Genomic DNA, 14030 nt, shown 5'->3' with positions numbered 1-14030 from the left:
GCATTTTGTGGATATGCTACACTTTATTTACAGGTTAAGGAAGAATTGTCATGTGATGTGTACATGCATGCGGTCTCTGTTTTTTAGATCATTGAAAAATCTTTGTGGCAAGAGGTGCCGTGGATGGCTTCTGTTAAAGAATTTGTCTAACTTCAGCAAATGGCATTCATCATATATACAAAGTTAATACAAGGCACTTACTATTGTATTGTTATTGTCTATATTGTCTGCTTTGCCAGCTTGATTCATTTTACCATAACATTATACACTGCTTGTTCCACCTGCAGTCCAGCAGCAGTGGCCATACTTGCACACTAACGCTCTATGTGCACTCCCGCAGTCCTGCCCACCAGAGAGGTTGGTGTCTTTCCCTATAGTGTGCAAGCACAGCCACCACTTCTGGATTACAGGGTGGTCATAACTCCTGGAAATGAGCAGGGTATGTGGTGGAAAAATTACTCAAGCCAGCAAAGGAAGCAAAATGGGCAATCACAATACATTAGTAAGTGACTCAAATTAACTTTCCACTGCTAAAGGGGTTAAAAATGTGTGGGAATTATAGTATTGTATTTTTCCCGTCTATAGACTACAAAAGGGTTAACTGTCCCTGAGACAAATAGTTGCTAGGTGGGGCTTCATCACTCTCTCTATAAGGGGTGGCTTAGATTAGCTGATATAATTAGTTGGAGCTGAGACCGTAAGGAGAGAGGAAGTAGCTGAAAACACCCCTGGGGAAATTTTCCAGACAACTTTTAGGGTACTTTCACATTAGCGGCAGGGGAGTCCGGCAGGCAGTTCCAGCGGGTGAGCAGCCTTTCAGATCCGTCCTGCCGCTAGTCCACATGTGTCCCCGGACTGCCGCTCCGTCCCCATTGACTATAATGGGGGCGGGGGCTGAGTTCCGGCAGCAGCACGACAGCGCACGGCAAGAGGCAGCCGAACTAAAACTACGACATGCAGTACTTTTAGTCCATCTGCCTCTCGCCGTGCGCTGCCGTGCTGCCGCCAGAACTCCACCCCCATTATAGTTAATGGGCACGGAGCGGCAGTCCGGGGGCACATGTGAACTAGCAGCAGGACGGATCCGACAGGCTGTTCACCCGCTGTTCACTCCCCTGCCGCTAGTGTGAAGCTAGCCTTAGGAGACAGAGTGTGCATTGCCACAGTATTACATCATTTTGCACTTCAAGGGGACCCTTCCTTGCACCCCAACACCGACCAGCATCAAGGCACCCCAAACCACCATCAGACAGGAGAGTCCTCCAAATCCAAGTGTGCCCCGAGGGAACAAGGGTGCGCCCCCCCCTTCACTGTGCAATGGTCCAGAGAAAGCTGCAGAGGGATTGCCATGGACCCTGCCATTTTTCACCTTAAGGAACAGGCCATTTTATGCAAATCTGACATGTGTCACTTTATGTGGTGATAACTATAAAACGCTTTTACTTATTCAAGTCATTCTGAGATTATTATCTTGTCACGTATTGTACTTCATGACAGTGGTAAATTTTTATTTATAAAAAAAATACAAAAACTTACAAAAAATGTGGAAGAATTCTCAATTTTCTAAATTTCAATTTCTCTTCTTTTAAAACAGATAGTTATACTTCCTAAAAAAGTTATTACTTTAAATTTCCCATATGTCTACTTCATGTTTGAATCATTTGGTAAATTAGATTTTCTTTTTTTTGGACGTTACAAGGCTTAGAAGTTTAGAAGCAAATCTTAAAATTTTTAAGAAAAATTTCCAAAACCCTATTTTTAAGGACCAGTTCAGGTCTGAAGTCACTTTGCGGGGCTTACATAATAGAAACCACCAATGAATTGCCCTATTTTAGAAACTACACCCCTCAAGGTATTCAAAACTTATTTTACAAACTGTGTTAACCCTTTAGGTGTTCCACAAGATTTAAAGGAACATGGAGATGAAATTTCAGAATTTCACTTTTTTGCCAGATTTTCCATTTTAATCCATTTTTTGGAAGGCAGACTTCACTTGGATAATTTTAAGTTGCCATGTCCCATTTGAAGACCCCCTGAGTGTAGAAACTCAAAAAAAGACCCCATTTTGGAAACTACGGGATGAAGTGGCAGTTTTATTGATACTTATTTAGGGTACATATGATTTTTGGTTGCTCTATATTACACTTTTTGTGAGGCAAGGTAACAAAAAATAGCTGTTTTGGCACCGTTTTTTTTATTATTTACAATGTTCATCTGACAGGTTAGATCATGTGGTATTTTTACAGAGCAGATTGTTACGGACGCGACATTATAAAATATGACTACTTTTTTGGTTGTTTGTTTCAGTTTTACATAATAAAGCATTTTTGAAAAAAAATTTTTTTTTTAGTGTTTCCATATTCTGAAAGCCATAGTTTATTTTTATTTTTTGGGTGACTGTCTTATGTAGGGGCTCATTTTTTTCCATATGAGATGACAGTTTGATTGGTACTATTTTAGAATGCATATGACTTTTTGATTGCTTGGTATTACACTTTTTGTGATGTAAGGTGACAAAAATGGCTTTTTTGACACAGTTTTTATTTATACAGCAGGTTCTTACGGACGCGGCGATACATAATATGTATACTTTTGTTTATTTATTTAAGTTTTACACAATAACAGCATTTATGAAACAAAAAAATATATCATGTTTCTGTCACGGTCTTCTGCCCCTCCTTCTCCTGCAGTTGCAGCTGAGGTCCCTGTTTCCAGAGTGATGACTGGTTCAGCCCACCTGCCGCAGCGATATGGGGGTGAACCGAGTCAGTGTTGTGGCTTCCTAAACCAAGTGGGCATATATTTTGAGATGGTCCCTCAGGCGTTTCTTTCTGACCGGTCCAAAGTGGGCTTCCTGATTTTGTTGCTCTCGGACAGGGCTTTGGCCTGGGCGAATCCCTTATGGGAGAACGATAAACCTGTGATACGCGATTACCCGAGTTTTGTTGCCTCCTTTTGTAGGGTATTCGATGTACCTGCTCGTTCTGCCTCTGCTGCAAAGTAGCTCTTGTCCATTCAACAGTGCATACAAACCGTAGCTGAATTTGCCATTGAATTCCATACCCTGGCTGCAGAGGTGGTTTGGAACAATGAGGCACTGGTGGCTGTCTTCACGCATGGTCTCTCTGATGCTTTGAAGGACGATATTGCGGCTAAGGATCTCCCTGATGAGCTTGAGGCTCTCGTTTCCTTCCTGATTTTGATTGATGCCAGGCTCATGGAGAGGCCTTCATTTAAGGAGCACTTGCAGAGGCCTCCTACCAGATAGGCTCCTACGTTTTCTTTCCCACCCATTCCTCCCTCATGTCCGACGCCTCCTGGGGATTGTGTGTCTGGCAGTGAACTATGCAGCTGGGATTCACTCGCCTTTCTGAGGCTGAACGGGCCTTTAGGAGGAGGGAGGGCCGATGCCTGTATTGCGGTCTCAGTGGGCATTTCCTGAAGTCATGCCCGACCCGTCTGGGAAACGCTCGCACCTAAGGTCCTGTCGGGGGAAGATCTTGGGTGGAATTTCCTCATCCCCGGCTTCCAGTAAAGATAAACTGCTGATCACAGTTGTCCTCTCCTGGACAGGGGGCACAGCGGTTACTCAAGCATTGGTGGACTCCGGTGCTGGCGGTTATTTTATTGACAGTACATTTGTTGCTGCAAATTCCATACCCCTGCAGCCTCGTGTTACTTCACTGGCCATCGAGGCCATTGATGGGAGACCTCTGCGACCGGCGCAGGTTACCCACGAGACTGTTCCGGTCGATATGGCAATTGGGGCTGTTCACATGGAATCTGCCTGTTTTCAGGTTATTTCGTCCCAGCACTACTCCATGGTTTTGGGGTTCTCTTGGCTTCAGCGGCACCATCTAACCTTTGATTGGCAGTCGGCCGAGATCCTCTCTTGGTCTCCACAGTGTGGCGCTGTTTGCATAAATGGGCCTGTTAAGGTACTTTGTACTTCCTCGGATTCTGTGTTGCCTCCTGAATATCTTGAATATCTGGATGTATTTGACAAGATGCACGCTGGTGCCCTTCATCCTCATCGTCCCTATGATTGTGCTGTAGATCTGAAACCTGATGCCATTCCCCCTCGTGGCAGGGTTTATCCTCTTTCCGTTGCGGAGAATAAGGCGATGGAGGAGTACGTTGTGGACGCGCTTTTCCGGAAACACATTCGCAAGTGCACTTCTCCAGCCGGTGTTGGCTTTTTCTTCGTAAAGAAAAAGGGAGCCGAGTTAAGACCTTGCATTGACTATAGGGGTCTCAATTGCATCACTGTCAAGAATGCATACCCGATTCCATTGATTACCGAATTGTTCGACCGCCTCAAGGGAGCAACGGTCTTTACCAAGCTTGACCTAAGGGCAGCATATAACCTCGTAAGGATCAAGGAGGGTGACGAGTGGAAGACCGCGTTTAACACCAGAACCGGTCATTATAAATAACTGGTCATGCCTTTTGGCTTGTGCAATGCGCCCGCTGTCTCCCAGGAGTTCATTAATGATGTCTTTCATGATATGTTGCAGCAATGTATGGTGGTCTATTTGGATGCCATCTTGGTTTATTCGGACTCCATTGAATCACACTACCTGGATGTCAGACAGGTGCTTCAACGGTTACATAGGAATGGGCTTTTCTGAAAGCTTTAGAAATGTAAATTTCACTTGTCTCAGGTTGCTTTCTTAGGCTATATCATTTCTGCTGAAGGGTTCTCTATGGAACCTCAGAAGGTTTCGGCAGTTCTGCAATGGCCTCGCCCCAGTGGTCTCCGTTCCATTCAGCGTTTACTTGGGTTTGCCAACTATTATCGGAAATTTATCAGGAACTTTTCCGCATTGGCCAAACCCATCTCAAATCTGACTAAGAAGGGCAGTGATCCCCAAAATTGGACTCCTGATGCTTCCCAGGCTTTTTATGGCCTCAAGTCTGCTTTCGCTTCGGCTCTGATTCTGTCATCCCAATCCTGGTTTGCCCTTTGTCCTAGAGGTGGATGCGTCTGAGACAGGAGTAGGAACCCTCCTTGCTTCCTTGTGGGTTCTACTCTAAGAAGCTGTCTCCAGCAGAATGCAATTACGAGATTGGAGACAGAGAGCTCTTGGCTATCATCCTGGCTCTCAAAGAGTGGAGATACTTGCTCGAAGGTTCTGTGGTTCCAGTTCTCATTCTTACCGACCAAAAGAATCTGACATATCTCTCGGAGGCCAAGAGGCTTACACCCAGTCAGGCTAGATGGACCTTATTCTTGTCTTGTTTTAACTATGTGTTCTCCTATTTGCCTGGCTCCAAGAATGTTAAGGCTGATGCTGCCGCCTACCCTTGGATTTACTGCATCCCATTCCCAATGGGGAGCGTCCCTGGTCTCACCTGGCCATGGACTTTATTGTGGAACTTCCTGCATCCCGAGGTTACACGGTTATCCTCATGGTTGTCGATCAGTTCTCCAAGATGTGCCACTGTGTTCCGTTTAAGAAGCTACCTACTGCTCAGGAGCTGGCCTCAGTGTTTTCCAGGGAGGTCTTCCATTTACACGGGTTGCCTAACGAGATTGTCTCAGACCGCGGGAGCCAGTTTGTCTTTAGGTTCTGGCGTGCCTCTTGTTGTCAGTTGGGTGTTCACCTCTCCTTCTTCTCAGCCTACTTTCTGCAATCTAATGGTGCCGCTGAGCGTTCAAACCAAGGTCTGGAGCAATTTCTCCGCTGCTATATCTCTGACCATCATGACAATTGGGTTGATCTGCTGCTCTGGGCGGAGTTTGCCAGGAACTCTGCTATCAACTCATCCTCCAGAATGTCTCAGTTTATGGCGAATTTTGGTTTCCAGACCTCTATGTTGCCTGAGTCGTTCTTGCCACAGGACATTCCGGCTGTGGAGGATCATCTTCGTGCCCTCTGTTCCTCTTGGGTGCGGATTCAAGAGTCGTTACGGGTTTCTGCTCAGCGTCAGAAGCTCCAGGCTTTGCCTGCTCCTTCGTACTGAGTTGGGGAGAGGGTGTGGTTATCGACTCGTAATCTCAACTCGTAATCTCAACCTCAAGGTGCCTGCTCTGAAACTGGCGTTTTGTTGGATCTTTTGGCATCCTCCGTAAGGTGAACCCGGCTGCCTATGCCCTTGACTTTCCTTCTGGCATGCGTATCTCCAACGTCTTCCACGTGTCGCTTTTGAAGCCACTGGTTTGCAATCGCTATACTGCCTCACTTCTTTGCCCTGGTCCCATTCCTGTGGGCAATCATGAGGTGTATGAGCAGCATCCTGGATTCTTGTGTGCTCCGAGGTCAAGTCCAATTCCTGGTTCACTGGAGAGGTTATGGTCCTGAGGAGCGCTCCTGGGTTTTCTCCGATTATGTTCAGGCGCCTGCTCTTCTCCATGGTTTCGATTCTCGCTTTCTGCAGAAACCGTTTTTTGCTTCACAGAGGAGGGGCCATTGAGGGGAGAGTACTGTCTTACCTTGTCCTCATGGTGGCGCCATTTTGAACATGTGCATTCGGCAGTCTCTTATAATCTCTGAGTGCATCATTACTTGCCTGCTGCCTGGGCGTCGCACAGTGAAGATGTGGCAACACCTGACTATATCAGTTTGCTTAGGGTTCAGGTTCATTGCCCTTGCGTTTGTTCTCCAAGGTGCATCTCTGGCAGTCTGAGCTACTTGTGTGTTCCTGTGTATGATCCGGCCTGGCTGACGTTTCCTCTGGCTCTCGACCCCGCATCGGCAGACGTACCCACTTTGAATCTGACCCCGGCTTGGACGACTACCCGCTTTAGACCTGACCCCGGCTTGGACGACTACCCGCTTTTTGGACGACTACCTGCATTGGACTTGACTGGCTTCTTCCTAATCTCCCTGTCCCTGATGAATGTTTATTTATGTTACTTTAAATAAATGCCTTTATTTTACCTGCGTTTGCATGTGGTCTGCTTTCCTTGCTCCCCTGACAATTCTAGTGTCTCTATATTCTGAGAGCCATAGTTTTTTTGACGTTTTGGGGCGATTGTCTTTAGTAGGGTCTCATTTTTTGCGGGATGAGATGATGGTTTGATTGGTATGATGTTGGGGTGCGTATGGCTTTTTGATCGCTTGGTATTACACTTTTTGTGATGTAAGGTGACAAAAAATAATTTTTTTTACACCGTTTAATTTTTTTTACGGTGTTCATCTGAGGGGCTAGTTGATGTGATATTTTTATAAGGCAGGTTCTTACAGACGCGGCAATTCCTAATATGTATACTTTTTATTTATTTATTAAAGTTTTACATAATAACAGCATTTTTTTAAACAAAAAAAAAAATCATGTTTTAGTGTCTTCATATTCTGAGAGCCATAGTTTTTTTTATTTTTTGCCCGATTGTTTTATGTAGGGGCTCATTTTTTGTGGGATGAGGTGACGTTTTATTGGTACTATTTTGGGGGGCATACGCCTTTTTGATCACTTGGTGTTGCACTTTTTGTGATGTAAGGTGACAAAATGATTGTTTTAGCACAGTTTTTATTTTATTTTTTCTACAGTGTTCAGGTGAGGGGGTGGATCATGTAATATTTTTGTAGAGCCGGTCGTTACAGTTGCGGAAATCCCCAATATGTTTGGTTTTCTTTTTTTTTTCTAGTCTTTGTTTTACAATTTTTATTTATTAATGTTTTATTTGGGGAAATTTTATTTATTTTTGTTTTTACTTAAAACTTTATTTTTTCATTATGAAAAACACATTTTTTTTTTAAAAAAAATTTGTCCAAACTTCTGGGGTCTGATCCCCTCTGCAATGCATTACAATACAACCTGTATTGTAATGCATTGGCTGTCAGCTTGTATGCTGACAACCTGCCTGTGACACCCAGCCTAAGGGCTGGATCTCACAGGCTTCTGTAGAAGGCAAGCCCCAATGCCTATGGAAGGCATCGTGCTTGCCTTCTCTGCCATCGGGTTCCCGCCACTGCAGAGCAGGGACCAGATGGGGAAGCGGAGGGCACCCGGACCCTCTGTATGAATACAAGGGGTTAACGCGCCGGCATCGGTGACTGCCGGGTCCGTGCCGCTGATTGGGCGGGCGCAGCTCCTGCACCCCCTCGATCAGCCTGCCGTACATGTACATCACTGGTCCTTAAGTGAAGTCCAGCTGTGACGAACATGGGACCAACACAGATGCCTTCAGCTGGCAAGCGCACATGTAACAGGTCAGCCAGTGTCATAGGTACAAATCTGCTGACAGATGATGTCCTCTTCGGCCCTTCTTTACTCTTAGTTGAGTGCAAGGGTGTAACTAGAGATGACTGGGCCCCACAGCAAATTTTTTAATGGTTGCCGCCACCTCAGCAACTTCTCCGCAACCCCCTCCTCCCACACAACCCCCACTTCTGCGGCTAGTCAAGATCGCTCTCTCGAACCAGGCCCAGCAGCCACTCCTTCCGATTCCTGCACGTATATACTCTATGTCATGGGACTGTATATACTGTCACTGTATATAATGTCATTGTATAATACTGGGGCACTGAGAATAAAATCTTTCAGTCCTTCTCCTGGTTGGGCCCCTTCTGAGTTTTGGCCCTGTAGCAACCACTTTCCCTGCTTCCACTATAGCTATGCACCTGGCTGAGTGTCTTTTCAGACTTGAGATGAAGATGTAAGTAACCCAAAGGGGTATTCCGGTTACATTAAGTTATCACTTATCCACAAGATAGGGATTAACCATTAGATTGATGGGGGTCTTACCACTGGGACCCCCACCGATCACAAGAACAGGGGCAGCGTACCCCCTGTAGCCCCCTGAAATAAATGGAGTGCGTACGCTCGCTCCATTCATTTCTATGGGAGTTCCGGAGATAGTCGAGTACAGCGTATAACAGAGTCTACCTGAATTAAAAGTGCGTCAATATTCCTGAAAACCTGTGACTGACACTCTAGTCTTCTCTCTTTCTCTAAAATTTCTCCCAAATTGAATTACAAGATATTTTGATTTCATAGAGTCACAATTTTTGAAAAAAAATCGAGAAGCATTTTAATTCTATAGAATCGATTCACTCATTGCTAGTTGCATGTAATCATTTTCCTGCAGCTGATTTCCATCGCTGTATGAGACGATCACTGGAGCAGCAGCCCTTCTCATGATCAGCTCATCACCAGGAGCGTGGCCCTTGATCAGTGGATTAACCCCTACAATTGGTTTGCACTGCTTCTATTCACTGTAGCTTGCAGAGTGCTCTGAGTATCAACGGTAGGAGTACTCATGACTGCAAGGACTGCGTTTGGTGTTGCTTGAAGCTTGGCTACAGATGCAAGAGGTAAATGCCCTGTTCCTTTGCACTACTGGTAAGTTAGAGCACTATGGTGAGTTATAATTCACAATTTATAAGCTCGCACAGGGGCACTGTAAACGAAGACGTCTGGAAGCAACATAAAGGTTGCTGCTTTTGAGAATTAATGACGCCAAACCACACACATTCGTAATGGGCTACCTACTGCTGTAATATTTTACTCTAATGCTTGATTCAATGTATTGAATGGATTTTACATTTTGAGTAAATTTTTCCATGCTCCTTAGGACCATTAAATATGTAATATAGTATGGAGGTATTAAAAGGCATCAACAATAGAAGTGCCAGGCAAGTCTAGGGCACGAATAAAAAGCAATGACCTATTAAACCTAAAATCATTACATTTTTTTTGTAAGCTGAGGATCAGGGATCATTTCAATAAGTGTAGATCATGCTTCTGGAATGTGTGCTCATAATGTTCATATATGTTATTGTTCTATATAAAATATTTCAATATAATTGCCGTTCAATAAAAAAGAAACATGAGAAGAAGCCAAAGCAAACAAGAGCATGCAGCCTGAGCTATACCACAAGGATCTTAAAAGCACTTTAAAACTTGGCCAATGCAATCTTGTCATACCATATACATAATAAGATATATAAAGACTGTGGCCAGGCACACAGTGATATTTTTAAAGGGGTTTTCTGAGATTTTCTCTGGACTGGTCATCAGTATCTGATCAGTGGGGGGTCTAACACCTGGGACCCCTGCTGATCAACTGTTTGAGTAGGCACCGGCGCTCGCAGGAGCGTCGCAGCATTCTCGCAGCTTTCCCTGGGCCATTTGACATCACGTTCATCGGCCCATAGCCCCATTGAAGTGACAGGGGCTGATATGTGATACCGAGCACAGATGCTATACAATGTACGACGCTGTCCTTGGTAAGCACAGGTGCCTTCTCAAACAGCTGATCGGCAGGAATTCAGGTTGGACCCCTACCGATCAGATACTGATGACCTATTCAGATGATAGGTCATCAGTAAAAAAAGTCTTGGAAAACCCCTTTAATGCCAGTACATATATACAGTATATTATGGCATTGCTTCCCATTCACACCTGGACACTGGAGCCCCAAAGTCCCCCCTTTCACATCGAAGATACCAAGACATTTTAGTATGGGCCCCCTTGCCCCACCCAGTTCCCCAGCATGCGTTAAACACTCCCAGGCAATTCAGAATGCAAAGTGCAACTCCAAAGATTTCTGATGTATTTACATTTTTTTATTAAGCAGAAGAAATCTTGATAAAATAAAAAAAATTGGAATAAAAAAGTCACCCATGGCCTCACCAACTTTATTTAACTTTTATGTTAGAAAAAGTGGAACAGATGCTTTCATAAATATGGCACTCATTCTAAACACCCATCTCAGTATATTTGCACCAGACAACTGGCATAAAAACATAGTTAAATCTTCCATATACAGCTCTATTTTAGTGCTTCCCTTCACAAAATACATTACAAAACTGGCTGCTGGCTTCCACCACTAGAGGGAGCTCATTGCATATGAATTTATACAGTTACTATAATAATCTCTTTGCACTGAACTCCCCCTAGTGGCAACTACATGAAATTGTGTGCTTTCATGTCTGGAAGGGAGGAAGTTCAGCGCTGGGCCCCTCGTCACCTGGGCCCTGTAGCAATCTTGTGGTCTGCTACCAGTGAAGATATGCCACTGAAGATACCATAAATGGTGGGAGCAAGCATTGGAGTCCAGGAGCATCACATTTCGCATGTTTATCATTTACCCAAACATATTCTAGCAACATGCACAGTAAATAAATATACCCAATTCACACTAAACACAAAAATTATTAACATTTTTATTTCTGTGATGAAAATTATTGATGGACTACGTACATCAGTTACAGCATCCTTTCCCAAAGAGGACAATGGCAAAAAAAACATAATTTGTAATGGGGCTTCAGGATATAATGTCCTCAGGGTAGACCATTAATATCAGAACAGTAGGGGTCCCCATCAATCAGCTGTTTGAAGGGGACGCAATGCCCTTCATTGTTTACATGAGGCCGCCTACCTGGGGCTGTCCCATCCAAGTGAACTGCATGAAGCTGCAATACTCCACACTGCCACTAAGAAATACATGGCATGCAGGTAGAGAGACTAAGGTAAACAATAAAGAAGCCGTAGCACTCACATAAGTGCAGTGGAACCTTAAAACAGCTACGGTATTTGGTGTGCTGCTGAGAGTCCGACCCACACCGATCCAATATTGATGGCCTATCGTAAGGATAGGCTATCAAAGTCCTAAACCTGTAAAACCCTTTTAATAATCACTTGGATTAAAGCTAGAAATAAGAAAACACAATGCACAACAGCACTCTGCAAACACAAATTACATACAATAATGCCATAGATATAGAAAATATTCTGGTGCTAATGCTACGCTTATTTAGTAAATTTGAGATTCTTGGCAAATACATTTTGTACAAAATTATTTGGGCCCGTCTGCCAGCGTCAAAGTGAATCTCTATTAGACGGGAACCTAACACTAAATACTACCTGTTATGTGCCATACCGGCCACCATAAAATTCAGGGAATGCAGGTTCAACATGCATGCTGGGTCCACTCTGCCTTTTACCATTTTTTGTGCCATAAAGGCCTCCATTAAATCCAGGGAATGCAGGTACCAACATAATTTTAATTAGTGTAAGTATAAAGCTGTAGCCTTCTCTCCCTGCATTCATTGGAAGCCGTCTGGCACCAGGAGAGGTATAGAGTCGGCTAAGCATGCATGTTGGTGTGGGCCTGGGCCTGCCAGTGTTGATGTGTGCTTCATATATTTTTTCTTGCAACAGTTAGGTTGTTATGCAAATCCTGTGGGTATCTGAGTACCAAAAGACACTGTTAGTACTTGGAAAAGGTGAATGCTATAGGTGACGTCCAGTTCTGTAGTCTTGGGAACAACTGGTATTGTTACATAGGTGCAGTGGAGATGTAATCCAGTCACTATTTTTACAAGCTCATATTACAATTGGCAGCCCTCCTCTGTTGCTTGTATCAGTATCAATCCTGCTAAGAGAAAACATTTTGGCCCCTTGTAGACGAGCGTTCCTCCCGCAGCAAGTGCGCATAGCAGCTCCCGGCCTGACCTCCCAGCACTGACGGGATTTACATAGCATTATATTGATTTAGGATGCTATGTAACGTTTACAGTTCTGGAATGTATTGGATAACACTGGCAGCATTATGCCAGTGTTATCCAATACATTCCAGAACTGTAAGGGTTACATAGCATCATAAATCAATATAATGCTATGTGACCCCCTGCAGCCCTGGGAGGTCAGGCCGGGAGCTGCAATACGGACTCGCTGCGGTAGGAACGCTCGTCTGCAAGGGATCTTTCTCTCTACAGACACACAAGCTACTTGTAATTTGTTCTTTAGCTCTCTGTCTTTTGATTCTCTGTCTGGAGCTCTCTGTCCTATTCATCTGTACAGTAGCAGACATCAGCAGGGAGGAAGTAAAGGGCTGTAGTAATACTATTCTACCCTGTAATAGAATGAATGGCGTGCAGCCTTCAAATGAATGATAAAAAACATACAGCACCAGATTAAAAAACATAAACAAATAAATACTTTTATCACTACAACCTGTATGCTTTCATCACAACAACTGTAGAAGAAAGACAACATATTTATAGCGTCTGTTAAAGAATGTAAAAAAAAAGACAAATATAAACCCCATTAACAATGGCAGAATGGATTTTTTTTGCATGTTTTTTTTAAATATTGCTCAAAAAATAAGTGACACAAATTACACACTATGAGGAAATTTATCAAAACTAGTGTAAGTGAAAACTGGTTTAGTTGCCCATAGCAACCAAGCAGATTCCATTTTTCATTTTCCAAAGGAGCGCTGAAAAACAAAAAGTGGAATCTGCTTGGTTGGTATGGGCAACTAAGCCAGTTTTCCATTGCATCAATTTTGATTAATCTCCCTCTATTTTTTATGTGACACAAAGTTATACCATGAAAAAATGCCTCTTCAACAAAAACCTCAAAATTATATTCAGCCACACCTATAAAAGAAAAAATATATAGCTTTTGGAGTGTACTGCAATCTAATGGCCTAAATTGGCAGTTATATTTGGGGGGTTTAGTTAAAAATCCCCACTGTTTTCATGAACTGTATTAGGGCCTCATGCACACAAACGTATTTTCTTTCCGTGGCTGCTTATTTTTTTTTTTAACCATTCATTTCAATGGGTCCGCAAAAAAAAACGGAAGTTACTCCGTGTGCATTCCATTTCCGTATGTCCGTATTTCCATTCCGTAAAAAAATAGAACATGCCCTATTATTGTCCGCATTACGGACAAGGATAGGACTGTTCTCTCAGGGGCCAGCTGTTCTGTGCTGCAAAATACGGAATGCACACTGACGTCATCCGTATTTTTTGCGGATCCGTTTTTTGTGGACAGCAAAATACATACAGTCGTGTGCATGAGCCCTTGGGGAATTCTGAGTTAACAGAGGTAAAAATTTTGTCCAGGGTCATACTCTCGTGGCAGTCACAATGAGCATTTTGCTCTGGAGGACCCGCCCTGTCCAGCATCACAATGAAAATGCATTGATTTATAGGAGTATTGTGTTATGCTTAATTTGCCCTGGTGGCGCTGCAGGAAAATTTACCATTTACTGCTAGGCTTCCCTACATGTTTTAGATTTTTTTAATGTCTGCCTCCAAAGAGCCATAACTTTTTTATTTTTCAATTAA

The sequence above is a fragment of the Bufo bufo genome, chromosome 3, assembly GCF_905171765.1.
Source record: "Bufo bufo chromosome 3, aBufBuf1.1, whole genome shotgun sequence".
Classification (NCBI taxonomy): domain Eukaryota; kingdom Metazoa; phylum Chordata; class Amphibia; order Anura; family Bufonidae; genus Bufo; species Bufo bufo.
Note: the sequence above shows the minus strand (reverse complement) of the source record.